This window comes from Callionymus lyra, chromosome 9, assembly GCF_982586985.1.
Source record: "Callionymus lyra chromosome 9, fCalLyr1.hap1.1, whole genome shotgun sequence".
NCBI classification, from domain to species: domain Eukaryota; kingdom Metazoa; phylum Chordata; class Actinopteri; order Syngnathiformes; family Callionymidae; genus Callionymus; species Callionymus lyra.
This window is the reverse complement of record NC_141826.1, coordinates 6,839,469-6,866,204: the sequence shown is the minus strand read 5'-3', so window position 1 is coordinate 6,866,204 and position 26,736 is coordinate 6,839,469. Positions and strand designations below refer to the sequence as shown.

Below are 26,736 nucleotides of genomic sequence, written 5' to 3'. Positions count from 1 at the left end.
AAACAAATGTGTTTGTGGTATCCCTTGTGTTGTCTCAGGGTCAAGGTGAACAACCTCCACCACTGCATATTTGTTCACTTTTTAAAAGTTATTTTGAAACCGACTACACTGTGGAACATCTTTTCAGTTTTGTCTCGTTTTATTTTCATTTTCTAAAAGGTTGAAAGGAGAAACGACTATGAAGATCTTTTGATTTATTTTTTAAATCAAAGTGAAAAGTCAAGTCAAGGTTAACTTCTTTGAGGGTAGAGGCTCTAAACCGAGTCTCAGACGGATAAAAATGCCCCTCAATATAAAAAACGAAATTTGAATGAAAATGAAGTAATAAAATGACATGAAGCTAAAACGAAGATAAATCAAAAATAATAAGGAAAATAAATGCAAAGATATCTTGAAAAAAAAGTTTTTTTATTGACCTTGCATGAAATTAATTAATTGAATTTTTGTTTGACCTGAAACTTTGACTTGGATTTAAATTGTGACCTTTATTCACAATAACACCTGGCAAAGTCATCCAAATGTTGCTGCCCTGGAATGAAGGTGCCGCATGAAAACTAGAAGCATGCTTGTGCAAACAACGAGACAAAAGTGAAGGTGAAAGTACGATGAGTGCGTGGGTGTGTGCACGCAAGGGGTGGGAGGAAAGTGGGAGGAGCCTGTAGCCTCAGAAATCCTCCAACGCTCAGAGGACCAGAGAGTTATTTCCCCGACTGTAACTTCCAGGAGCTCACATCAGCCAAAGGCTGCTTGGAAGAGAATCCTCTCAAAACGAACAAATCTGGTGAGTAGGATGTTTGCGTTAACAACGTGTTTTGAATTTCTGTGTAAATGTAAATGTATTTTAACATAAAATCTGGCTGAGGATAGAAGTTGAAGTTGATAATGTTTGTCAGTTTAGTGCCAATAATTAAATATCAGGCTCTAGATGAGGTTACAAAATGGCAAATAATGGGTTTTTTTGTTCTTAAAAATGATTGTTCAGCATCTTAAAATATTCAGAAGTGTAAGAAAAAATCATGTATGAATGGAAAAAACCCATTTGTCATTTTAACGCTGTATTATGGTTTTCCTGCAGAGCAAACGGCTTGAATGAGGCTCCGGTCAAGGTCAGCGGCGTCACACGTGCCACCGATCCCAGAGGGAAGCCCAGCCGGAGGTTGGAGGTTCCCCAAAATATGGCCAGTCAGCAAAGGTCAGAAGGAACGCTCAATATCTAACCACTTATTTGTTTCTCTTCCAGTCGTCTCTTTTGACCAAGACCTGGAGCAATCTCACTTTTACGAGGCAGCTCTTCAGCTGGTGGACAAAGAGAAGCTTCTGTTTGGTCAATCAGAGGAAGACAAAAAAGTCCTCAAGCTTGTTTCGGACCAGAAAATCCTGGAGACTCTCGTGATCCAGACCATATAGACCAAGAGTCTCTGAAGGGGGAACAAGAAGCGGCCGTGTTAGTGTCTGCCGTGAAAGCAGTCCAGCTGCAGGAGGAGCAGGACCAACTGGTGGATCAAATGGCCGGGTCGGCGCCATCCTGGAGGCAGAGCAGATGGAGGCAACAACACGACCAAGTGCTCACCAGCCTGGTGGAGGAGCGAATGGAGAACCCGTCGGTCTCAGCAGTCCGGTGAAGCAGAACTGCCTCCAGGCGAAGATCCACAGCATGGGCCTGCAGATGAAGGAGGACCTGCTGACGGTCGTGAAGGTGGTCAAGAGCTGCTACCCTCCGGAGATGGACATCTGTCAGTTCTATGCCGAGCTGTACCACCAGTAAATGAGCAAAGGCTTGGAGGAGATTGCAGAGTTCGGGCTGGGGGATGAGGACTGCAAGTTCCTGCTGCAATGGGTCACTGACTATTATCCTGGGTAAGTTGCCCGTCCAACTCCCCACCAATGCTATTCCTACCTTGAACTTCCTTCTTTGTTTTTAACTGGAAATAAAAGTGATTTTATATTTATCAATATAATCTTCTTATTCTATAAGACTGTTTAAGCAGTACCTGAGCAAACAACAGGTATATTTACACATTAACTACACAGTAATATAAGCTTTTAAAACATTATTGAAGAATAAGATAAAAAAACAAACATTTTCCAAGCATTGTTATTTTGTTTCAGGTTGTAAAATTTGATAGTATAAAGTGAATTTAGTTTTTTAAAAATGTGGTCAAGACAAGAAAAAACATGTAATTTACCATTTGTTTATTATAAATATAAGTTGTATAAATTGACTCCACCCCTTACAATATGACTTAATTTAGTAACTACTGAATTGTTTCATTGAAGACAACTTTGATGGGCAAGACAAAAGTAATTTCCATTCATTATTCATTCATCATCAGGTTTGTCCTGAGAGACAAAACTACACAAAGTTATTGAATCATTTAATATTTTTTTAAAAATACTTTCACAGTCAATGAATTTTTTTTTTTACATATAGAGTTTGATATTTTGATTCCAATAATTAAAAAATCTGAATTTCCCTATTCCATAAACCAGGGTCACAAAGTGCTTAAACAACAAAACAATACACAGTTAAAATACCTACAAATTAAAAAAGTATTTAAAAAAAAAGTTCTTTCTTAAAACCTTTTTTTTTCAAATGTATTTTCTGTTCGATTGTTGTCATTTTGAACAGGCATGGTTGACTGATTTGACAGCATTGCAGTTATATTTTTCTGACACAGGGGGAGCCAACATTTTTTTTTTCAAACTTACGTATTATGACTTTAACAACCTTTGGAACAAATGTTTTTATAGATAAGATGTCTCGGTTGATCTTTAACACTTTTCTATTTATACACCTAAGATTGTAGGATTTAATCATAACTCGTGATTGATAACGTATCAAGTTTTTTTGGTTTGATCAGGCAGAGATGACGACGTTCATCAGTCAAGTCCTGGCGGAAGCGAGGGAATCGTGGAAAAGCGAGCCGACAAAGAAGGACGGAAGCTTCACCATGTCCTATGACATCATTCAGGTATTTGAAAAAAAAGGATTCTTTTGGCTAAATCTAGTAGCGGTAACATTTCAAACCATGACTTCATTTTCACACTTCAGCTCATCAACGGAATGCTGACCTCAGCGGGAATGGTCGTGGGTGATAGAGAGAAGGTCCAGTGTATAACTTGAACTGAGCGACTCGCTGTGCAGGTAACGTCTCTCACGTCAAAAGAAAAAAGATTCAAATGAATTAATGTTTTAGTTTCAAGGACTTCCAGGAGGACGTCATGAAGCAAAACAAGTGGAGCAGAAAACCGTTCATCAAAGCCAACCTCGGATGGATTCAACAATTCAGGTGGAGCCTCCGACTTCAGGGTGTGACCGCGAGGTGGTCATGTGACTCAACTGTCATGTGTCTGCAGGGATTTTATTTTGAAGAAGAGCTCCATGATCCTGGACGACGTCCGAGAGAGATGCATGAGCGTCCTGGCCGACATGAAACAATCGGCGCACCAGTTCCTACTGAGCCCGGTCCACCAGGTGCTCAAGGTGAGTGTCAATAACAGACGTACAGGTGATCAAAATAAAAATCCATCACTTGTGTCGCTCCAGCCAAACCACAGAAAGATTGGAACCCACGATTGGCTGCACTCGTCAACGTTCGACAAGATGATCATCCCCTGAATCTTCTCACCAGGTATTAAAAAAGAGCTAAAAAAAACAAGTTTTCACGAGCTAAGACTCATGATCCGTGTCTTCAGGAGTTGATCGGACAGCTGCACCAGGAGGTGACGGTGGAATACGTCAGACGGCTGCTGAAGGGAGACGTGAAGCTGAGGAGTCGGGCTCAGCAGCAGGAGGCCTTCGACAGAGTGACGAGCGACGCCGACACTTTACAACGTTGGTTCTGTGATCAGGTGAGAAACTGTGGTGAAACTATGGACGTAGTTCAGTGACATTAGAATATGTTGAATTTAACCTTAAACTTGTTTTTATTGAAATGTTGTTGTTTAAGCATTTAATTGTTTCTTTTAAATAATTGAATTCAATAATGTGTATATATCGAAAGGTTGATTTTGTGGTTACAATTTTTTGAATACTTTCAAAATGAATTAATTGTTTTTTTACTGTAGAGTTTGATATTTTAATTCCAATAATTCAAAAATACATTTTCTGATTTCTATTTTATTTTTAATCGTAGCCTAAACAAAACATAAACATTCATTATATTTATAGTTATTTAAAAGGCTACCAATTGAACTATAATATAAATGACCTTTATATGTTGAATTATTAAAGAAATCAAATCGATCTTTTTGTAAAAGAAAAGTAATTAATTTAAAGCTGCTGGAGTTGAGCGTATCCTCTCGTCCTCAGTTATCGCCAGAATCTCGCGGGATTTCATTGTCCCTTTGCTGATGACATTATGATTGATGCCATGAAAACCGATATTGTAAAATGAAACAGGGTGTGTTTGGTTTCATGCAATACATTTTTGTAAGAATTCTGACCCACTCTAGTAGAAGAACTCACATTTCTCCAATCCTTAAAACTCTTCAATGGCTGTCAGTTTCTCAATGGCTGCCAGTTCTGCTTCATTGGTGCTCCGCCCTCCAACGGCTTCGCTATGGGTTTACCCCGAGGCACCGCCTCGTCTCTGAGAAAGCTTAATGAACTCGCCACCCAGCAGGGGGCAGTACCTTCCTATAAAGGCGGGCAGCACCCGCCGCACTATCTCCTTTTTCAACTCAGCGAGAAAGCTCCTGACAGTGGAATGTAATTATGGCGAATGAATATTGAAGTGAACCATGTGTGCACGAAGACTCCCTGAAGAGGAGACACACATGTCTGCTTCGTTTTGCCTAGAGGCCCAAATCACACGGGATGATTATGTGGCCTTCCGAGCGCTTCCCACGGCTTTTGACAGTGTTGGGAAGCGTTCGAGGCTTGTCGACCCACGCCGCCTCAGATCATGATTATGATCAACACAGGACTGCCGTGTTGTTTAAAATAGACAACACGGCAGTCCTGTGAGCTGCACTCGACAAGCTCACGTTCCAACGTGTTGGGCCCTGATGAGTCGAGCTGAGTCGTCCATCGGTCATGAACAGATGTCGACGAGGAGGACGACTGGCTCGCTGCATGGAGTCGACCATGGGGTATGCGAGAGCGATCAGGTGAGTATCTCTTGCAGGTCTCATGGCCCTCCTGCAGCGCACTCGACGGGTTCACTTGAGAGGTATTAGTGTGCATGTGGCTCCGCCTGTGAGTGTGACGTATTCACAGGCGTCATTAGAAACTTTCGCCGCTAATGCTAAGCTAACATGCTCCGCCGTTCATAGACGGCGAGAGTTTCCTCTCAGAACACAGTTCGGAGGAGGTTTTAAACCCCTTCGTCCGGGTCATACCGAGACTGTAATAACGGAGTCTGTCCACACAAATGAAGGGCAGACTCAACCATGTGCTTTGTTTCCAGATAAGCAAATGTCCACGAGACCGGCTTGATCAGCTGTGTTTACTTCACTTCCGTGTTGACATGCGCTGACGGGGTTTGACCGCCGATGAGCGTTGTCAAAAAAATCCCGGCGCCATGGATGACGTCACGTTTGGCGGAGAAACGTCATGGATGACGTCACGTTGGCGGAGAAACGTCATGGATGAAGTCACGTTTGGCGGAGAAACGCCATGGAACGGACGCACCATTGAGAGGAATGGCCCGGCAGGAGGCGGCGCAGCTCCGCCATCACCTGCATGGGCGTGATGACGAGGCGCGACGAGGATACGCGGAGAAGATCCCGTTCGTCGGCCTGATAAGCAAATGTCCACGAGACCGGCTTGATCAGCTGTGTTTACTTCCGTGTTGACATGCGCTGACGGGGTTTGACCGCCGATGAGCGTTGTCAAGAAAATCCCGGCGCCATGGATGACGTCACGTTTGGCGGAGAAACGTCATGGATGACGTCACGTTTGGCGTGATGACGATGCGCGACGGGGATACGCGGAGACGGAGATCTGTGTGGAGAGCATTGTACCAACAAGAACTGTACGATGCTTCTCCAACAACAAACCCTGGATCAATCCTGATATAAAGGCTCTCCTAAAGGAGAAGAAGAGAGTCTTTAGGTCAGGAAACAAAGAGGATCTGATGGCAGTCCAGAAGGAGCTGAGAAGAAAGATCAGGGAGGGAAAGGGGAGGTACAGGAGGAGGATGGAAGAGAGTCTGGCCAACAACAACACCAGAGATGTCTGGAGAGGTTTGAAATCCATATCCGGACATCAGACCAGGCTCTCTGTAGCAGCGGGGGATAAAAATTGGGCCGATGACTTAAACAGTTATTTTTCAAGGTTTGAGGTGTCGGCTCCCCCCCCTGCTCAACCATTCACACCTCTACACTTACCTTCTCCTCTCCCCCGAGCTTGTATTGTTTCAGCCCCCCCGCTGACTCCGCAGGGGACAATGCCCCCCCACCCCAGCCTGTCCCTCACACCTCTCCAGGTGAGAAATCAGCTTAGGAGAACCAAGACAACAAAGGCCCCTGGACCAGACGGCATCGGTGGCAAAGTACTCAGGACGTGCTCTGACCAGTTAAGTGAAATTGTTGGACTTCTGTTCAACATGAGCTTGACCCTGGGAAGAGTTCCACTACTGTGGAAGACGTCCTGTGTGGTACCGGTGCCGAAGACTCAGCACCCTAAGGATCCCAGCTGCTACAGACCTGTGGCCTTGACATCCCACCTTATGAAGGCTCTGGAGCGGCTGGTCCTTAGTTACCTGAGTCCTCTGGTGCGCTCCTCCATGGATCCGTTGCAGTTTGCCTACCAACCTGACATCGGCGTGGAGGACGCCATCATCTTCCTTCTCCACCGAGCACTTTCTCACCTGGAGTTGCCTGGAAGCACTGTGAGGATCCTTTTCCTGGATCTAAGCAGTGCTTTCAATACCATCAGGTCAAACATCCTGAGGGACAAGCTGGAGCTGTCTGGAGCGGACACTCACCTCACGGACTGGATTGTGGACTACCTCACCAACCGTCCACAGTTCGTGAGGACCCGGGATGGTGTTTCGAGGACTGTACTGTGCAGTGTAGGGGTCCCCCAGGGAACAGTGTTAGCACCGTTCCTCTTTTCACTGTACACTGCAGACTTCCAACACCTGTCTCCCACCAGTCACCTGCAGAAGTTCTCGGACGACTCCGCCATCGTCGGCCTCATTAGGGACGGGGATGACGGGCCGTACCGGGGACTTGTCCAGGACTTTGTTGACTGGTGCCTGGAAAACCACCTTCAGATCAACTCCAGCAAAACTAAGGAGTTGATCGTGGATTTCCGGCGGTGTCCCTCCATCTCCCCCTCACCACTGAACATCCAGGGACAGGACATTGAGATTGTCACGACTTACAAGTTCCTGGGTGTTCACCTCAACAACCGCTTGGACTGGGTGGATAACACTGCTGCTCTCTATAAAAAAGGGCGGAGTAGAATCTACCTGCTCCGGAGGTTGAGGTCGTTTGGTGTCCGGGGGCCGCTCCTGAAGTCATTCTATGACTCAGTAGTGGCCTCTGCCATCTTCAACGGTGTGGTCTGCTGGGGGAGCAGCATGACAGCAAAGGATAGGGCAAAACTGGACAGCCTTATTAAGAAGGCCAGTTACGTCCTAGGGCGCCCCCTGGATCCTGTGGAGGAAGTGACTGGAGGGAGGATGCGGAGCAAGCTGGGCTCCATGAGGAGGAACTTGTCTCACCCTCTCCAGCACACACTGAGGGCATTGAGGAGCTCCATCAGTGATAGGATGCTCCATCCCCGGTGTGTGAGGGAGAGGTACCGCAGGTCTTTCCTCCCTGCTGCCATCAGACTCCACAACAAAAACACACCAAGATAACTATTTAACTGCACCTCTTGTTATTTATGTAAATATGATTGTGTAAATATTATATAGCGCAGATTTATCTTTAATTCCATTTAGATTTTATTTCTCGTTTTTATTTCTGGGTGTTTCATTTCTCTTGCTGCTGTTAAACCGAATTTCCCCTCGCGGGACTAATAAAGGTTTTCTGATTCTGATTCTGATTCTGATCCCGTTCGTCGGCATCATCATCTGGTGCTGGGGGGAAGCGTCACCAGAGACCAGCCACCCCAGCAGCACCAACAACATCGGCAACAGCGGCGGCGTGCGACGAGTGAGCGTCGCCAAGATCCGCAGCGCGAGCCGGGGAGCCAGCAGCCGCAGCAGAGTCGACGGCCGAGGGCTCCTCCCCCCTATTCATTCAAGGGAATGTGTCGGGAATAAAACAAGAGAACGTATGACGTTTTCTGTGGTTCGTTCTGAGAGAGATGTTGGTAGCGTGCATGTGTTTCCGCCTGTGAGTGTGACGTATTCACAGGCGTCATTAGAAACTTTCGCCGCTAATGCTAAGCTAACATGCTCCGCCGGTCATAGACGGCGTGATTTTCCTCTCATAACACAGTCCGAAGGAGGTTTTAAACCCCTTCGTCCGGGTCATACCGAGACTGCAATAACGGAGTCTGTCCACACGAATGAGGGGCAGACTCCAACCACATGTGTTTTGTTTACAGACGAGCAGAGGTCCGCGAGACCGGCTGAATCAGCTGTGTTTACTTCCGCGTCGACCAGCGCTCGTGCCCGACAGAGCGTGACAGCTGATGAGGTGAGTGGAACTTGTCCGGACATGTCTATGTTAACCGGAGGTTGTTCCTTTCCCCACAGCGCTGTCTACAAACACTGGCACCGTGGAGGACGTCACGTTTGGCGGCGGAGAAGCGCCATGGAACTGACGCAACCTGGTGTTTTTACGCGCGAGTTTTTTCGCCGTTCTGAGACCAGGCGAGGGCGAGGAACTTCCGTCCCGTCTGGTCGATCAACTGGAGAGGTGCGTGGCGGTCGGATCTCACGAGTGACGAACAGATCGGGACCGCCAGCGGGGCTGGAGAATGTACGGGACCGGGTGAGTGATGCGGTGCCGACGCGCGCGCGACCTAACTCACTTCAGCTCCGGGTTAATTCTCCAGCGCTTTCCTCCACATCGCGGGTTTTGTCAGCTCCGGTGACACTAAGAAGTGCTCAGGGAGTTGGGAAGACTTCCGGGGGGGGAAGGAAACACGCACGACGCGCATCTGAGGTGTGTCACGCGCACTTGCGCGCTTCTCCCACAGAGCCGGCTTTTATGTATGAGAGTGGGGGTTCTAGTGAATCCAACTCGAGTACATGCTCTGTGGATTCAAGAGATAGAGACGCGGCTTGTGTGATGCCCTTTCGTCTACGGCCCGTCCATGGGGGGCGGGCCGGAGGACTACCCAAGGTTCGCCAGGGCTGCGGTTCTGACAGAACATTATTCGGCTTGGAGTCGCCTGGTTTTACTTCTAGGACCCACTTGGCTGGGGGGAGTAATCAGGCGGGGCTATGCGCTACAGTTTGCCCGTCAACCCCCGCGTTTTTCAGGGATTCTCTGGACGCGTATGGTGGAGCAGGAGAAACTATCCTGTCTGAGAAACGAGGTGTCTACTCTGCTGCAGAAGGAGGTCGTAGAACTGGTCCCTGCAGCCGAGATGATGTCAGGGTTTTACTCCCGGTACTTCCTCGTGGCGAAGAAGACCGGGGGTTGGAGGCCCATTCTGGACCTCAGCTATTTGAACAAGTTCATAGCTACCCGCCCGTTTCGCATGTTGACGGTCAAGAAACTGCTTTCAGGTGTATGTCCAGGAGATTGGATGACATCTATCAACCTGACCGACGCGTACTTTCACATACCGATAGTCAAGAGACATCGAAAGTACTTGCGTTTCGCCCTCGAGGGTCGGGTGTTTCAGTACACTCGACTTCCGTTCGGCTACTCTCTGGCACCCAGGACCTTCACCAAGTGTGTGGAAGCGGCAGTGGAGCCTTTGAGAGTGAGTGGGGTAAGGATCTTGACCTATCTGGACGACTGGTTGATCCTTGCCAGGTCAGAGGCAGAAAGTTACGCTCACACACAGAAGGTGTTGAGCCATATTGCCACCCTGGGGTTCACAGTGAACCTCAGCAAGAGCGCTCTGACTCCAGCTCAACAGTTAGTTTACCTGGGGGTACTGTTGAACTCGGAGGAAGGATACGCGCGCCTCCCGGACGTGCGTATCCAGCCCATTCTCCGACTGACAACACAGTTGCTGGAAGCTCGGTGTCACGTGACAACAGCAGGCACTGTTATGTCCCTCCTGGGGCTCATGGCGGCAGCCCACACGGTTGTTCGGCTGGGCTTGCTGCACATGAGGGAGCTTCAGAGATGGTTTGGTCGTCTCAAGCTAGACCTCAAGCGGGAAAGAGGTCGGAAAGTGCGCCTTCCCGCTCGGGTTTTGCAGGACATCCAGTTCTGGAACTCTCACGCCAACCTCAGGCGGAGAGTTCCATTGGGTTGCGTCCTTCGTTACACTCAAGTGTTCACAGACGCTTCCCTGACAGGTTGGGGAGGCACCTCGGGTCAGGCCTATGCCAGTGGGGTCTGGAGCAGTCCGGTGCTCAGACACATAAACTGGCTAGAGCTGAAGGCAATTCACAATGTCCTGCTTCACCTCTCTCCCCAACTGTCACAGTCCAACGTCCTAGTATTTTCAGACAGCTCCACCGCCGTGGCGTACGTAAATCGCCAAGGTGGAGTCAGATCCCCAGCCCTTCTGTGTGTGGCAAGGAAGATTTGGCTGTGGGCGGACTGTCACCTGCTTTCGCTCAGAGCCCAGCACGTCCCGGGCGAGCTGAATGCAGTAGCGGACAGACTGTCGAGGGGGGCCGTCCAGGACGAATGGGGTCTGTCCGAGGCAGTGGCAAGCGAGATCTGGTCTCGATTCGGTCACCCGGTTGCAGACCTCTTCGCCAGCAAGGAGAACTTCAAATGCCCTCTTTGGTTCTCCCTCAGGGCTTCGGACCGCCCCCCACTAGGCGTGGACGCTTTAGCCCATTCGAGGTGGCCGGTCGGTCTGCTGTTCGCCTTCCCTCCTCCGCGGCTCCTTCTCCCCCTGATTCGGAGGACGAGGCGGGGGGGGCTGAGGTTAATTCTAGTGGCACCAGACTCCCCGGGGGCGCTCTGGTTCCCAGAGCTGGTGCGCATGGCGGTCGGGGCCCCGTGGGCCATCCCTTGGGGCCCCGCTGCCCTGTGTCAGGCGGGGGGGGGGACACTGACAGCGCCCCCGGTGCTGGGCCGGCCTCTCAAGGTGTGGCTCCTGCACGGGACGAGCTGATCGGGACCCTGGACCCGGACGTTCTCCACACGCTGGAGAACGCCCGGGCCCCATCAACACGTAGGCTTTATGCCTCAAAGTGGGGGATATTCTCCCGCTGGTGTTCAGACAGGTCCTTGGACCCCAGCTCTTGTTTGGTCTCCGCTATCCTGTCTTTCCTGCAACATTTGCTGGATAACGGGCGGACTGTGGCGACACTGAGAGTGTTCGCATCAGCCATAGCGACGAGGCATGTCGGTTTTGAGGGTGCTTCGGTTCGCGCCCACCCTTTGGTGGCGCGTTTCCTGCGGGGTGCCTGCAGGCTTCGACCTCCTGCAAGGCCTTCCAGCCCTCAGTGGGATCTCCAGTTGGTACTGGACTCTCTCACAGGGCCGACCTTCGAGCCTCTTGACCAAGTCCCATTGGATATCTTGTCTTTCAAGGTATCGCTCCTTCTGGCACTAACAACCACGAAGAGAGCAAGTGAGCTTTGTGCCCTCTCCATTAGCCCTGAGTGTCTTTCCTTTGGCGTCGAGGAGTCTTCGGTGTCTTTGCGTCCTAACCCAGCGTTCCGCCCGAAGATTCTGAGTTCCTTGTTCCGGGCGACGACCTTCACGCTGCGGGCCTTTCACCCGCCGCCTCACTCGGACCCGGGTCAGGAGCGTCTCCACCTGTTGTGTCCAGTGAGGGCGTTGGCCTGTTACTTGCGGCGGGTGGCCGAGTTTAGGCGCTCTGATGCCCTTTTTGTCTGCCACGGTAGATGCCGGCGGGGAGAGGCTCTCTCCCCCCAGAGGTTCTCTCATTGGGTGAGATCGGCCATTATCCGTGCCTACCGAGCAGCGGGTGGATCCGCTCCTAGCGGTCTGAGGGCACATTCCACCCGTGGCGTGGCAGCCTCAGTGGCTCTTTTGCGGGGTGTGGCAGCAGAGGATATCTGCTCTGCTGCCTCTTGGGCGTCCACGTCTACCTTCGCTAAGGCCTATCTCCTCGACGTAACGGCGGGATCAGTAGCTCATACTGTCTTGAGCGCTGTTGTGCCCCCCTCAGGGCCCACGGCTCAAGTGGGATTGGACCCTGGGCCGGCGGGGCCCTAGTGATGCTGCTCCAGGAGCGGCGTCCAGCTGGGGGTACATTTATCCCGTCAGGCTTCGCCTTTTGGGTAAACCCATAGCGAAGCCGTTGGAGGGCGGAGCACCAATGAAGCAGAACCCCTGAGTTATCTATTATAACCTCAGGTTCTGCGAGTTGGTGCGAAGCCCTCCAACCTCGTCGCCCAGCGGCCGCCCTTCTCGCTGAGTTTTCAGTTGGAGAAAGTGCGGCGGGTGCTGCCCGCCTTTATAGGAAGGTACTGCCCCCTGCTGGGTGGCGAGTTCATTAAGCTTTCTCAGAGACGAGGCGGTGCCTCGGGGTAAACCCATAGCGAAGCCGTTGGAGGGCTTCGCACCAACTCGCAGAACCTGAGGTTATAATAGATAACTCAGGGGTTTCTTTCAAGATCAATTTGAAATTTCTGGTTCTTACTTTAAGAGCTATTCATGGTCTAGCCTCGAAAAGCGCTTTACAAATAACACTTACTTACTTACTTACCTTTAAATATACTAATTATTGAAAAAGATTTTTCAATTAAAATAAATTCAACTTTTCAATATAAAAAAACATTTAATTTAACTTTTCAAAGAGATAATTAAAAGCTTATTAAAACATGTGTGTGCAGGGGTCCAAAGAAAACTGGCTGAAGGAATACCTGGACATGATTGCGGGAGTGTTGAGCCTCCAGGATGTTCCGGCCATACAGATGCAAGTCGTCACACTGGCCTCCTCATATCCCGACCTCAGGTACCAAAATACAAACTTTATCAGGACGAGTATAAAGTCCAGACCAAAAGATCGATGCCATTTTAGAATAACCTGCCATATATCGAATCGTGTCCATTTCTTTCCAGTGAAAAACACGTGTCCGCTCTACTGAAACTCAAGACAAACATCTCCAGGGAGGACCGACAGACGGTGAAAAGTATTCTGAACGATACGTTAAGAGAAATCAAAGTGTCCCCTACTCATGTTTTCTTCTTTAAAATTATAATTTCCAAATTCCAATAAATACTGCAGATTAATCCCTTGAAATTTTAATTAATTTATGTTCTTGCTCATGTGGCCACAATATTTTTAAGGGATGATATTTGAAAATAAAAGTGTATATTTCTTAATATAATATTTGCAAATGTTGTGTATTGTTTACAAGGGAACTTGTACATTGTAAATATTTGAAAATACTTATGTTTTTTCTAAATTAAAAATGTTTGGAATAAAGGGTGGACTTTTTTTTTTTTTTAGAAAAGAGAACGGATTGTCTTGCGTTTCATTTTTAAAATCAAGGGACAAGAGAAAGGGACAATTTCTCATATCCTGCAAGTGTTCCTTCAAATTTAATAAGTTTAATAAGTTTTCCTGTTTTTGTAAAATATACTTTATAGGACTATTAGCTTTTTAGGATTCAGTTTATCCGTCAAACAGAGTTTTATTTTGGCGGGACACGACCCGTAAATGGCTCTTTACACAATAAAGGTTGTCGAGCCCTGATGTAGACAACATCATCTGCTGCATTCAAAAAGACTTTTTGATTAAAAATAATTTATTTACACTCAACATATGTACAGCAGTTAAAACGGCGGCTTTAGATGATAAGATTCTTCTTCTTTCTCTCCCTCTTGTGTTTCCTTCCCTGCACACAGAGAAACAAAAAGATTAACAAAACACTTACCAAAAGAGAGAGAAAATAAAGTTATTTACATAATTGCTGCCCGCCGACCAGTCTGGGTGTTTCTCGGCGTGGATTCTTCTCTCATCCTTTGCCATCCCATAGTAAAAATCCTTGTCTGGAGACGACAACTTCCGCCACTGTAGAAACAGGGAAAACAGGTCGTCAAACAAGAGCTTTTCGGACTTGTTCAAATCTGGCTGTGTTCTAGACACTCACCATGTGCCCCAGGATGGTGTTGGTCTCGGCACTATCTTTCGGCTTCATGGCGTTTTTTACCATCTGCCTGTTCTCCCTCATGAACACCATGAAGGCGTTCGCTGGTCTCTTGACGTACGGTCTGGCCCCACAGCATCTGGTGGAACATCAGATCATTGCCATTAGATCTATGTTATGAGTTAAGTGTGCATTTAGACGAATCAAACGTGAGGACTAACGTGGAAGAGCAGGCCTGAGGCGGAGAAGGAGCGCGGCTGGAGGTCTTCTGGATGTTCTGATTGTTGCTAGAATGAAAAGGAAAGTTAATTTCAAGACGATATTTAAGACGTGGAGTTGGATATGAACATGTGTGACACTTACAAAAAGACGAGCGGGCTCATGACTTCCATAGCTGGTCGCGGCTGAACCCAGAACCCTGGGGGGACTCCACTGTTGACCCAAGTCAACCCAGCTGGGACTTGATGGTAGTGCCTTAGTGTGTTCTCTGACAGCACTCTTCCAAACGATGGAACCGTCGTGGCTCCACATTGGAAGGGGTGGGTTTCAGGGGCCGTCGTCATCTTGAACTCTGAGGTCAAGTCTTTCTCTAACTGCTCGACATCAACCTCTTCAATGAGTTTGAGCAAGAGCAGATCGTCTTGAGCAGCAGAGTCCAAATCAGGAACAGACGGAAGGTCCCCGATCATGGACAGGAACGTGGAGTGGACTGTGTCCGACTCCGTGCTTGGATCAGTCCACTCGGACGAGAAGCTGCTCAGATCGATAGTGACGAGGTCCATTGTTGAAATCATCTGTACAATAGATTATTGATCAGATAAAATATGTTTAAACCAAAATTAAAACATAAACCTTAACTGTTGAAACAGCACTTTCTAGGCAACGTGTATTATTGTGATGTTACTAACAATGATCTGTGGTAATAAACTGTACAATAATTGTACTACTTGTACAAATAAATACATTTATATTTATAATATCTCTTGCTGTTTTAGTTAACATGTCAAAGTAATTAAGTTACTGCCTAATTCAAACGAGTCATTTACATTTAAATTACATTAAAAGTATTTTTTATTGACGTGTGTGTTGAGTGACGTTGGATCAGTTGTGGGATTGTTAGCAAAAATGTGGCTAAAGCAGAACTAAGATGGACTCAATTGGAAAAGGTGATACTTACCGAAGGTCCGATGCGAAATACGGTAAATCCAGGTGGAAATTACATTTTATATCGCTTCGATAAAGACGCATTAAAGGCCTCGTGTACGTCATCAATGACGCAGGTTCAGGTGTCAGCCAATCAGAAGCGAGCGTTCGTCCACTTGCAGGTGTCATCGCCGTCATGTTTTCGTACATCGGTGAGGACTCGATGTTCCGTGAGTGACCGTTTTTTGTTGTTTATTTGTTTCATTTCTTAGACGACTTGTTTGTTACCTTCTCTTCGAAGTTTTTGATTCAAGTTTGTACTTGTCACGCGGCTAACACTAAAACTAGCCGTTACACTTGTCAACGTTGACCAGACAACCTTTTTATCCTGTTGAGATCCTTGTGTCGCTACACGGGGAAATAAACATCTCACTATCGTCGATATGGTTTAATAAATCTATCAATTTGGCTTATTATTTTCGAAGCTTATTCATTTATTTAATCCAACCTCTGTAGCATGACGTTAGCATGTAGCTAAGCTAATGCCGCCTTATTTCACCTAATTTTTCGCCCATGTATCACTCACTACCAGAACCTAGTAGATAAAGGTTAGTTAATAAACAGCGATTGTAATTGAAATTTGCATTATTACTCGAAAACAACTTATTTAGGAGTAGTTTTCCGTTTTGTTTTTCAAATGGTGTCCAGCAGGGGGCAGTATCTCTGGTGTGACGCTAAAGTTTAAACCCAATTTACTTAATTAAATTTTGTTTTTTATTATATTAATGTTTTTGGTGCTGTTTCTTATTGTTAAATAATGTTTGTTTTTTACTATTATTTAAAGAATAGTGTCGCTACTCTCAGTCTGAAACGTGTTATGTCCATAAAGATCATTATTATTAATAATCATTGAGAAGCTCGAAAAGAACATGTGAGGACAGATCGTATCTGATAATAAGTTTTTATGTATCTATTACACATTTTTACATCATTTGGCTGCAGCAAACATAGATTAAAAATGTAAAATTACTTCATTTTCAATTTTAAGTAGAGAAACCAAACAGGAACACAACAAATTAGAACCGATTGAAGATCCAAATGTTTTTTTTCATAAAATAAGAATAACTAAACATGAGGTAAAAGTTGTTTTTGTTGAGAAGAAATGTCTATTTTCTGTTTTGTATTTACTTAATTATCCATTTACCATGAAACCTGAAAATTGAATCTTGTTTTTATCATATCCCTTTTTGGTGCTGTTCTGGGTGCTGCTGCTCTCCTGCAGAAGATCCTGGAGGTGGATATAAATCTGCCGGTGGTAAAGGTCGAGCAGATGACCCGCCGCGCCCGATTCCATTTCTGGCGTCAGTCTCACAAGCTTAGTTTGAACGTCAGTCTGAACAGCTAGTAGATGCTTTTCAAGGTTCGTATCATCTTTCACTTCCATCCCTTTGAACTGTTGATCCACAAATGTGTCAATGACTTTTATTTCCTCCTTAGGATCTTCATCATCTGATAGTAGAAATCCTTGTCCTGCGACGACAACTTCCGCCACTGTACAAACAGGAAAACAGGTCGTCAAACAAGAGCTTTTCGGACTTGTACAAATCTGGCTGTGTTTTAGACACTCACCATGTGCCCCAGGAGGGTGTTGGTCTCTGCATCTTCAGGCTTCATCGTGTTTTTCACTTTCTCCCTGTGCTCCCTCATGAACACCATGAAGGCGTTCGCTGGTCTCTTGACATAGGTTTTTCTGGCCCCACAGCATCTGGTGGAACATCAGATCATTGCCATTAGATCTATGTTATGAGTTAAGTGTGGGTTGTTGCTGGAATGAGATAGAAAAATGATATTTAGAATCAGAATTAATATAAAAAAATGTACAAAAAGGAGGCAAAACTTGTGTGACACTTACAAAAAGGCGAGAGGGTTCATGGTTGGCACTGCTGGAACATTCTGGAGACACAAACACGAAGAAGGTCATGAACAGCTACTACATCAACAGTTGACAGTTGATCAGCCACTGTCCTGCTGTTGGAAAACAACGTGTTGTTCGTACGTGTTTCCATGTATGAAGGGATGAATCATCATCGGTGGAAGCTTCACCCAGAACCACGGGGGGCGCCACCGTCGATCCATCTCCCTCCTGTCTGGACCGGATAGTTCTGCCCGACAGTGTTCTCCGACAGCACCGGTGGCTCCAGGGCCTCGACTTCATCGAGGAGTTTCATCAACTCCTCAAAGTCAATTTGAGGAGCAGAGTTGGAATCTGACAGAAGATCCCCGAACATTTCCTGGAGCGTTGAGACGACAGTGTCCAACTCTTCACTGGGATCGGTCCACGCCGGAGAGAAACTGCTCGGATTCGGAACAACGAAGTCCATCGTGGAAAGCATCTGTGAAATAGTTAGAAAATGTCATTTATAATTCTTTAATAAATACTCTGAGCAGAAACGTGTCTTTACCTTCTTCAGACGTCTGGAGATACAAGGTGTAAAATATTCTGTTGAACCTGAGATGAAGACAGAAAAAGGAAATTAAAAATATTGCCAGTGGCTCATAAATTAAAGTGTAAGGTGCTAATTTGACAAGGTTTATATTTAACACTTAATGAACAAACAGTTGAGAGCAGCTAGAAATGCAGTATATGTTGTCAGGTGCATTATTATGGGCTGTTTATGATCCAATCCACTGATAAAAATCTAAATATTACGTGGATTAACACAAAAAACAATGGATAAATATTTATTATTACAGTTCAGATGTCATTTTGAAAATATATTAAGCTAATAATTCAATCACATGACTTGTTTAATGTTGTTTTTTTATTTTAAAGTAATCAACTTGAATTCATTTTGACACACATACAGTCTTTATAATTTATTTCAACCTAATACTGGGGAAATTGACCATTTATAGTAAATAAACACATACAGTGGATCTTTATTGATAAATAAGTACAAATAAGTTTCAGATCAAATATTTTTTAACCAAAATTAAAACATAAACCTTAGCTGTTGAAACAACACTTTCTAGGCAACGTGTATTATTGGGATGTTGCTATGATCTATCTATGGTAATAAACTGTACAATTATTTTCCTACTTGTACAAATAAATACATTTATATTTATAATATCTCTTGCTGTTTTAATAAACATGTCAAAGTAATTAAGTTAATGCGTAATTCAAACGACTCATATACATTTAAATTACATTAAAAGTATATATACCATATATATATGGTATATATATACCATCTCTAGCCTCAAATCTGCAGGTGGCGTAGTTTAAAGTAACTTACTACTTCAACCAGGTGTCACCTCTCAGTGTCTACTCTCTGTGTCATCTCTCCCTGAAGCCCATCAACTTCCATCTCTCTGCCTCTGCACTACCACTTAGTCTGAAGCATGAAAATATTACTGTTTATAAATATACAAATATGTACATAGTTCACATTTTTCATGGTCTTCAGTTTTCCCATGGAATTATAATAACAGCGAAAGCCACCTGACCAAAAAGCATTCTATAAGAAACTGACAGTTTTTTTGTTTTTTCCTCATAAGGGAAGTTTTCTATTCCTGCCATCGATATTCAAAATCAAATGACTAAGACGCAAAAGAAAGAAGGAAAACATTGGGACATCATTCATTGATAGTCAACTCACCTCCACTCTTGCTCATCAACTTTCATCTCTCTCTCACCTCTTCCAGTAACTGTTGTTCCACTTTGTCTAGACATGAAAATATATTTGTTTAAATCTAAAAAAACATATTTTAGCCATTTTTCTGGTGACAAATACAGAAATGTTTACTTTTTTCTGACAACAAAACCAGATTGCTTAGCTGTAGCCATTTTTCTGGTGATAAAACATGATTATTTTAGTCAAATACAAACCGATCAACAATCTTTCTGTTAAATAAACATGAACGCTTGGAAGATACACCATGTGAGAGGAAATTCCCCTGAAGCTCGTACAGCAAATGAATATGGTTGTCTTGATAGAAGGAATGACGTCAATGCTAACTTAGCATTAACTTAAGACACACTTATGTTGTCTAGCTAGCTAGGACTTCACTTACCTCTCAATCCTCATTGCTTTATCCCTGCTGCGGGCGAATAACGTTCTGATATCCATCTAGGAGTTATAGTTCCCCACAAATCAAAATCAAAATGATATATTTAACAAGTTGTTGTCAGCTAACGTTACCTCTCTCTCTCTCTCTCTCTCTCTCTCTGTTTTGTTGTTTAGTCCCACTAAGAGGGTGTAAGAAAGAGAAACGTGCGATGACATGCAGAAAACGGACACAAGGTGGCAGCACTTGCGGGCGACGGTATTCATGGCAATACTTCGCACAAGTGAAACCCAAGAGACTTGGTTCATGAGCACTTGTGGTCCGGTGTCGTTCATGTCCATTGTAATTCCAGGTTGGTTAAGAACTCTTTCTTTAATTCCTCTTACTTTAAACTGTTTATAAGGATTTTTGATATGACAGCTAAAATGGCGTCCGTGGCCGTAGTTAAATGCTTCTGTGTGTATTTTTCTTTTGACTCCTTGACTTTTGTGCGGTAATATTTAATATGTTAAAATAGTCGTGTGTGTGTGTTGTGTGAGTATGAATGAAATTAACATCTTCTGTACATAATGTACGATTATTATTCTTGATGAAAGAATGAAGGGTGTATGTTGGAAGTGAATGAATGATTGATAACGACAAAATGATTAGTGATTAAAAGACATGGTTTGTTCTCAAAGGAAAATTGTAAAATTGACATTTATGTAAATGTACTTTGAAAGTGGTTTTTAAACCATTGCTAATGCAAAAGAAAAAGAACAAAGGAAGAGTCACGATTGCAGTTTAATGAAAATATGTGAATAAAGATAATCCAAGAGACTTGGTTCATGAGCACTTGTGGTCCGGTGTCGTTCATGTCCATTGTAATTCCAGGATTATCATATCTGTCAGCGAAGGCCCTGCTGGGACCCGCTACATATTATTAGCTTCTCCAGCACTGAAACTAGTCAATAAATATATATTTTCATACACAATATTTTCTCTTTTTCGGTCAAAGAAAAAGAAAAAGTGCATTTTAGATTAACTTTTGAATATAATAACTGTGATTATAGTATCAACCTGAAGGTATAATTTTCAAATCATTAACGTTTGATCCTTGTTTATTTGGAATTACAATATAATGGATAAAAAGCTATGATATGATTTTTATTTTGTTTATGGGGATAATTAGAGTCTCCAGAACTGGAAATTGAACCCAGGAATTGTGTTGTCAGGGCGTCAAGGTGACCCCGAAGGCCCTAAAACAAATGTGTTTGTGGTATCCCTTGTGTTGTCTCTGGGTCAAGGTGAACAACCTCCACCACTTAGACTTAGACTTAGACTGGACTTTATTGATCCCTTTGAGATGACACTCTCAGGGAAATTTCTGTTTTCCAGTAGTATAGAAGGAATAGAGAAAAAAAAATTGCATATTTGCTCACTTTTTAAAAGTTATTTTGAAACCGACTACACTGTGGAACATCTTTTCAGTTTTGTCTCGTTTTATTTTCATTTTCTAAAAGGTTGAAAGGAGAAACGACTATGAAGATCTATTGATTTAAAAAAAAAATTCAAAGTGAAAAGTCAAGTCAAGGTTAACACCTTTGAGGGTAGAGGCTCTAAACCGAGTCTCAGACGGATAAAAATGCCCCTCAATATAAAAAACGAAATTTGAATGAAAATGAAGTAATAAAATGACATATAGCTAAAACGAAGATAAATCAAAAATAATAAGGAAAATAAATTCAAAGATATCTTGTAAAAAAAGTTTTTTTATTGACCTTGCATGAAATTAATTAATTGAATTTTTGTTTGACCTGAAACTTTGACTTGGATTTAAATTGTGACCTTTATTCACAATAACACCTGGCAAAGTCATCCAAATGTTGCTGCCCTGGAATGAAGGTGCTGCATGAAAACTAGAAGCATGCTTGTGCAAACAACGAGACAAAAGTGAAGGTGAAAGTACGATGAGTGCGTGGGTGTGTGCACGCAAGGGGTGGGAGGAAAGTGGGAGGAGCCTGTAGCCTCAGAAATCCTCCAACGCTCAGAGGACCAGAGAGTTATTTCCCCGACTGTAACTTCCAGGAGCTCACATCAGCCAAAGGCTGCTTGGAAGAGAATCCTCTTAAAACGATCAAATCTGGTGAGTAAGATGTTTGCGTTAACAATGTGTTTTGAATTTCTGTGTAAATGTAAATGTATTTTAACATAAAATCTGGCTGAGGATAGGAGTTGAAATTGATAATGTTTGTCAGTTTAGTGCCAAGTCAAGGTCAGTTGCGTCACACATGCCACCGATCCCAGAGGGAAGCCCAGCCGGAGGTTGGAGGTTCCCCAAAATATGGCCAGTCAGCAAAGGTCAGAAGGAACGCTCAATATCTAACCACTTATTTGTTTCTCTTCCAGTCGTCTCTTTTGACCAAGACCTGGAGCAATCTCACTTTTACGAGGCAGCTCTTCAGCTGGTGGACAAAGAGAAGCTTCTGTTTGGTCAATCAGAGGAAGACAAAAAAGTCCTCAAGCTTGTTTCGGACCAGAAAATCCTGGAGACTCTCGTGATCCAGACCATAAAAGAGTCTCTGAAGGGGGAACAAGATGCGGCCGTGTAAGCGTCCGCCGTGAAAGCAGTCCAGCTGCAGGAGGAGCAGGACCAACTGGTGGATCAAATGGCCAGGTCGGCGCCATCCTGGAGGCCGAGCAGATGGAGGCAACAACACGACCAAGTGCTCACCAGCCTGGTGGAGGAGCGAATGGAGAACCCGTCGGCCTCAGCAGTCCGGTGAAGCAGAACTGCCTCCAGGCGAAGATCCACAGCATGGGCCTGCAGATGAAGGAGGACCTGCTGACGGTCGTGAAGGTGGTCAAGAGCTGCTACCCTCCGGAGATGGACATCTGTCAGTTCTATGCCGAGCTGTACCACCAGTAAATGAGCAAAGGCTTGGAGGAGATTGCAGAGTTCGGGCTGGGGGATGAGGACTGCGAGTTCCTGCTGCAATGGGTCACTGACTATTATCCTGGGTAAGTTGCCCGTCCAACTCCCCACCAATGCTATTCCTACCTTGAACTTCCTTCTTTGTTTTTAACTGGAAATTAAAGTGATTTTATATTTATCAATATAATATTCTTATTCTATAAGACTGTTTAAGAACCCTCATTTGGCGCCAGAGATCAACTTTGAGGCTCTAGGAAGTCTGCTGCCTGACCACATGGTGGCGTCGCTGCAGGAGCAGTACCTGAGCAAACAACAGGTATATTTACACATTAACTACACAGTAATATAAGCCTGTAAAACATTATTGAAGAATAAGATAAAAAAAACAAACATTTTCCAAGCATTGTTATTTTGTTTTAGGTTGTAAAATTTGATAGTATAAAGTTTTTTTTTTTTCAAGAAAATTTGGTCAAGACAAGAAAAAACATGTAATTTACCATTTGTTTATTATAAATATAAGTTGTATAAATTGACTCCACCCCTTACAATATGACTTAATTTAGTAACTAGTGAATTGTTTCATTGAAGACAACTTTGATGGGCAAGACAAAAGTAATTTCCATTCATTATTCATTCATCATCAGGTTTGAATTGAAGGTCAGTTAATGAATTGTTTTTTTTGCATATAGAGTTTGATATTTTGATTCCAATAATTAAAAAATCTGAATTTCCATATTCCATAAACCAGGGTCACAAAGTGCTTAAACAACAAAACAATACACAGTTAAAATACCTACAAATTAAAAAAGTATTTAAAAAAAAAGTTCTTTCTTAAAACCTTTTTTTTTCAAATGTATTTTCTGTTCGATTGTTGTCATTTTGAACAGGCATGGTTGACTGATTTGACAGCATTGCAGTTATATATTTCTGACACAGGGGGAGCCAACATTTTTTTTTTCAAACTTACGTATTATGACTTTAACAACCTTTGGAACAAATATTTTTATAGATAAGATGTCTCGGATGATCTTTAACACTTTTCTATTTATACACCTAAGATTGTAGGATTTAATCATAACTCGTGATTGATAACGTATCAAGTTTTTTTGGTTTGATCAGGCAGAGATGACGACGTTCATCAGTCAAGTCCTGGCGGAAGCGAGGGAATCGTGGAAAAGCGAGCCGACAAAGAAGGACGGAAGCTTCACCATGTCCTATGACATCATTCAGGTATTTGAAAAAAAAGGATTCTTTTGGCTAAATCTAGTAGCGGTAACGTTTCAAACCATGACTTCATTTTCACACTTCAGCTCATCAACGGAATGCTGACCTCAGCGGGAATGGTCGTGGGTGATAGAGAGAAGGTCCAGTGTATAACTTGAACTGAGCGACTCGCTGTGCAAGTAACGTCTCTCACGTCAAAAGAAAAAAGATTCAAATGAATTAATGTTTTAGTTTCAAGGACTTCCAGGAGGACGTCATAAAGCAAAACAAGTGGAGCAGAAAACCGTTCATCAAAGCCAACCTCGGATGGATTCAACAATTCAGGTGGAGCCTCCGACTTCAGGGTGTGACCGCGAGGTGGTCATGTGACTCAACTGTCATGTGTCTGCAGGGATTTTATTTTGAAGAAGAGCTCCATGATCCTGGACGACGTCCGAGAGAGATGCATGAGCGTCCTGGCCGACATGAAACAATCGGCGCACCAGTTCCTACTGAGCCCGGTCCACCAGGCGCTCAAGGTGAGTGTCAATAACAGACGTACAGGTGATCAAAATAAAAATCCATCACTTGTGTCGCCCCAGCCAAACCACAGAAAGCTTGGAACCCACGATTGGCTGCACTCGTCAACGTTCGACAAGATGATCATCCCCTGAATCTTCTCACCAGGTATTAAAAAAGAGCTAAAAAAAAAAAAGTTTTCACGAGCTAAGACTCATGATCCGTGTCTTCAGGAGTTGATCGGACAGCTGCACCAGGAGGTGACGGTGGAATACGTCAGACGGCTGCTGAAGGGAGACGTGAAGCTGAGGAGTCGGGCTCAGCAGCAGGAGGCCTTCGACAGAGTGACGAGCGACGCCGACACTTTACAACGTTGGTTCAGTGATCAGGTGAGAAACTGTGGTGAAACTATGGACGTAGTTCAGTGACATTAGAATATGTTGAATTTAACCTTAAACTTGTTTTTATTGAAATGTTTTTGTTTAAGCATTTAATTGTTTCTTTTAAATAATTGAATTCAATAATGTGTATATATCGAAAGGTTGATTTTGTGGTTACAATTTTTTGAATACTTTCAAAATGAATTAATTGTTTTTTTACTGTAGAGTTTGATATTTTAATTCCAATAATTCAAAAATACATTTTCTGATTTCTATTTTATTTTTAATCGTAGCCTAAACAAAACATAAACATTCATTATATTTATAGTTATTTAAAAGGCTACCAATTGAACTATAATATAAATGACCTTTATATGTTGAATTATTAAAGAAATCAAATCGATCTTTTTGTAAAAGAAAAGTAATTAATTTAAAGCTGCTGGAGTTGAGTGTATCCTCTTGTCCTCAGTTATCTCACGGGATTTCATTGTTCCTTTAGCGCTGATGACATTATGATTGATGCCATGAAAACCGATATTGTAAAATGAAACAGGGTGTGTTTGGTTTCATGCAATACATTTTTGTAAGAATTCTGACCCACTCTAGTAGAAGAACTCACATTTCTCCAATCCTTAAAACTCTTCAATGGCTGTCAGTTTCTCAATGGCTGCCAGTTTCTTTCAAGATCAATTTGAAATTTCTGGTTCTTACTTTAAGAGCTATTCATGGTCTAGCCTCGAAAAGCGCTTTACAAATAACACTTACTTACTTACTTACCTTTAAATATACTAATTATTGAAAAAGATTTTTAAATTAAAATAAATTCAACTTTTCAATATAAAAAAAACATTTAATTTAACTTTTCAAAGAGATAATTAAAAGCTTATTAAAACATGTGTGTTCAGGGGTCCAAAGAAAACTGGCTGAAGGAATACCTGGACATGATTGCGGGAGTGTTGAGCCTCCAGGATGTTCCGGCCATACAGATGCAAGTCGTCACACTGGCCTCCTCGTATCCCCACCTCAGGTACCAAAATACAAACTTTATCAGGACGAGTATAAAGTCCAGACCAAAAGATCGATGCCATTTTAGAATAACCTGCCATATATCGAATCGTGTCCATTTCTTTCCAGTGAAAAACACGTGTCCGCTCTACTGAAACTCAAGACAAACATCTCCAGGGAGGACCGACAGACGGTGAAAAGTATTCTGAACGATACGTTAAGAGAAATCAAAGTGTCCCCTACTCATGTTTTCTTCTTTAAAATTATAATTTCCAAATTCCAATAAATACTGCAGATTAATCCCTTGAAATTTTAATTAATTTATGTTCTTGCTCATGTGGCCACAATATTTTTAAGGGATGATATTTGAAAATAAAAGTGTATATTTCTTAATATAATATTTGCAAATGTTGTGTATTGTTTACAAGGCAACTTGTACATTGTAAATATTTGAAAATACTTATGTTTTTTCTAAATTAAAAATGTTTGGAATAAAGGGTGGACTTTTTTTGTTTTTTAGAAAAGAGAACGGATTGTCTTGCGTTTCATTTTTAAAATCAAGGGACAAGAGAAAGGGACAATTTCTCATATCCTGCAAGTGTTCCTTCAAATTTAATAAGTTTAATAAGTTTTCCTGTTTTTGTAAAATATACTTTATAGGACTATTAGCTTTTTAGGATTCAGTTTATCCGTCAAACAGAGTTTTATTTTGGCGGGACACGACCCGTAAATGGCTCTTTACACAATAAAGGTTGTCGAGCCCTGATGTAGACAACATCATCTGCTGCATTCAAAAAGACTTTTTGATTAAAAATAATTTATTTACACTCAACATATGTACAGCAGTTAAAACGGCGGCTTTAGATGATAAGATTCTTCTTCTTTCTCTCCCTCTTGTGTTTCCTTCCCTGCACACAGAGAAACAAAAAGATTAACAAAACACTTACCAAAAGAGAAAGAGAGAAAATAAAGTTATTTACATAATTATTGCCCGCCGACCAGTCTGGGTGTTTCTCGGCGTGGATTCTTCTCTCATCCTTTGCCATCCCATAGTATAAATCCTTGTCTGGAGACGACAACTTCCGCCACTGTAGAAACAGGGAAAACAGGTCGTCAAACAAGAGCTTTTCGGACTTGTTCAAATCTGGCTGTGTTCTAGACACTCACCATGTGCCCCAGGATGGTGTTGGTCTCGGCACTATCTTTAGGCTTCATGGTGTTTTTTACCATCTGCCTGTTCTCCCTCATGAACACCATGAAGGCGTTCGCTGGTCTCTTGACGTACGGTCTGGCCCCACAGCATCTGGTGGAACATCAGATCATTGCCATTAGATCTATGTTATGAGTTAAGTGTGCATTTAGATGAATCAAACGTGAGGACTAACGT

The 26,736-nt window shown here is 43.5% G+C and overlaps 1 long non-coding RNA gene and 2 pseudogenes across 1 annotated transcript; all 3 read left to right on the top strand.

Moving 5' to 3' along the window:
* Window positions 1-946: 946 nt before the first annotated feature.
* Window positions 947-13,270, top strand: LOC148071620 (tumor necrosis factor alpha-induced protein 2-like; annotated as a pseudogene).
* A 3,264-nt stretch (window positions 13,271-16,534) lies between these two features.
* Window positions 16,535-17,708, top strand: LOC148071619 (uncharacterized). The gene is made up of 2 exons (XR_015712793.1): window positions 16,535-16,677; window positions 16,755-17,708. It is a non-coding gene; the product is annotated as an uncharacterized LOC148071619 (long non-coding RNA).
* A 1,919-nt stretch (window positions 17,709-19,627) lies between these two features.
* Window positions 19,628-25,669, top strand: LOC148071618 (tumor necrosis factor alpha-induced protein 2-like; annotated as a pseudogene).
* Window positions 25,670-26,736: the final 1,067 nt, after the last annotated feature.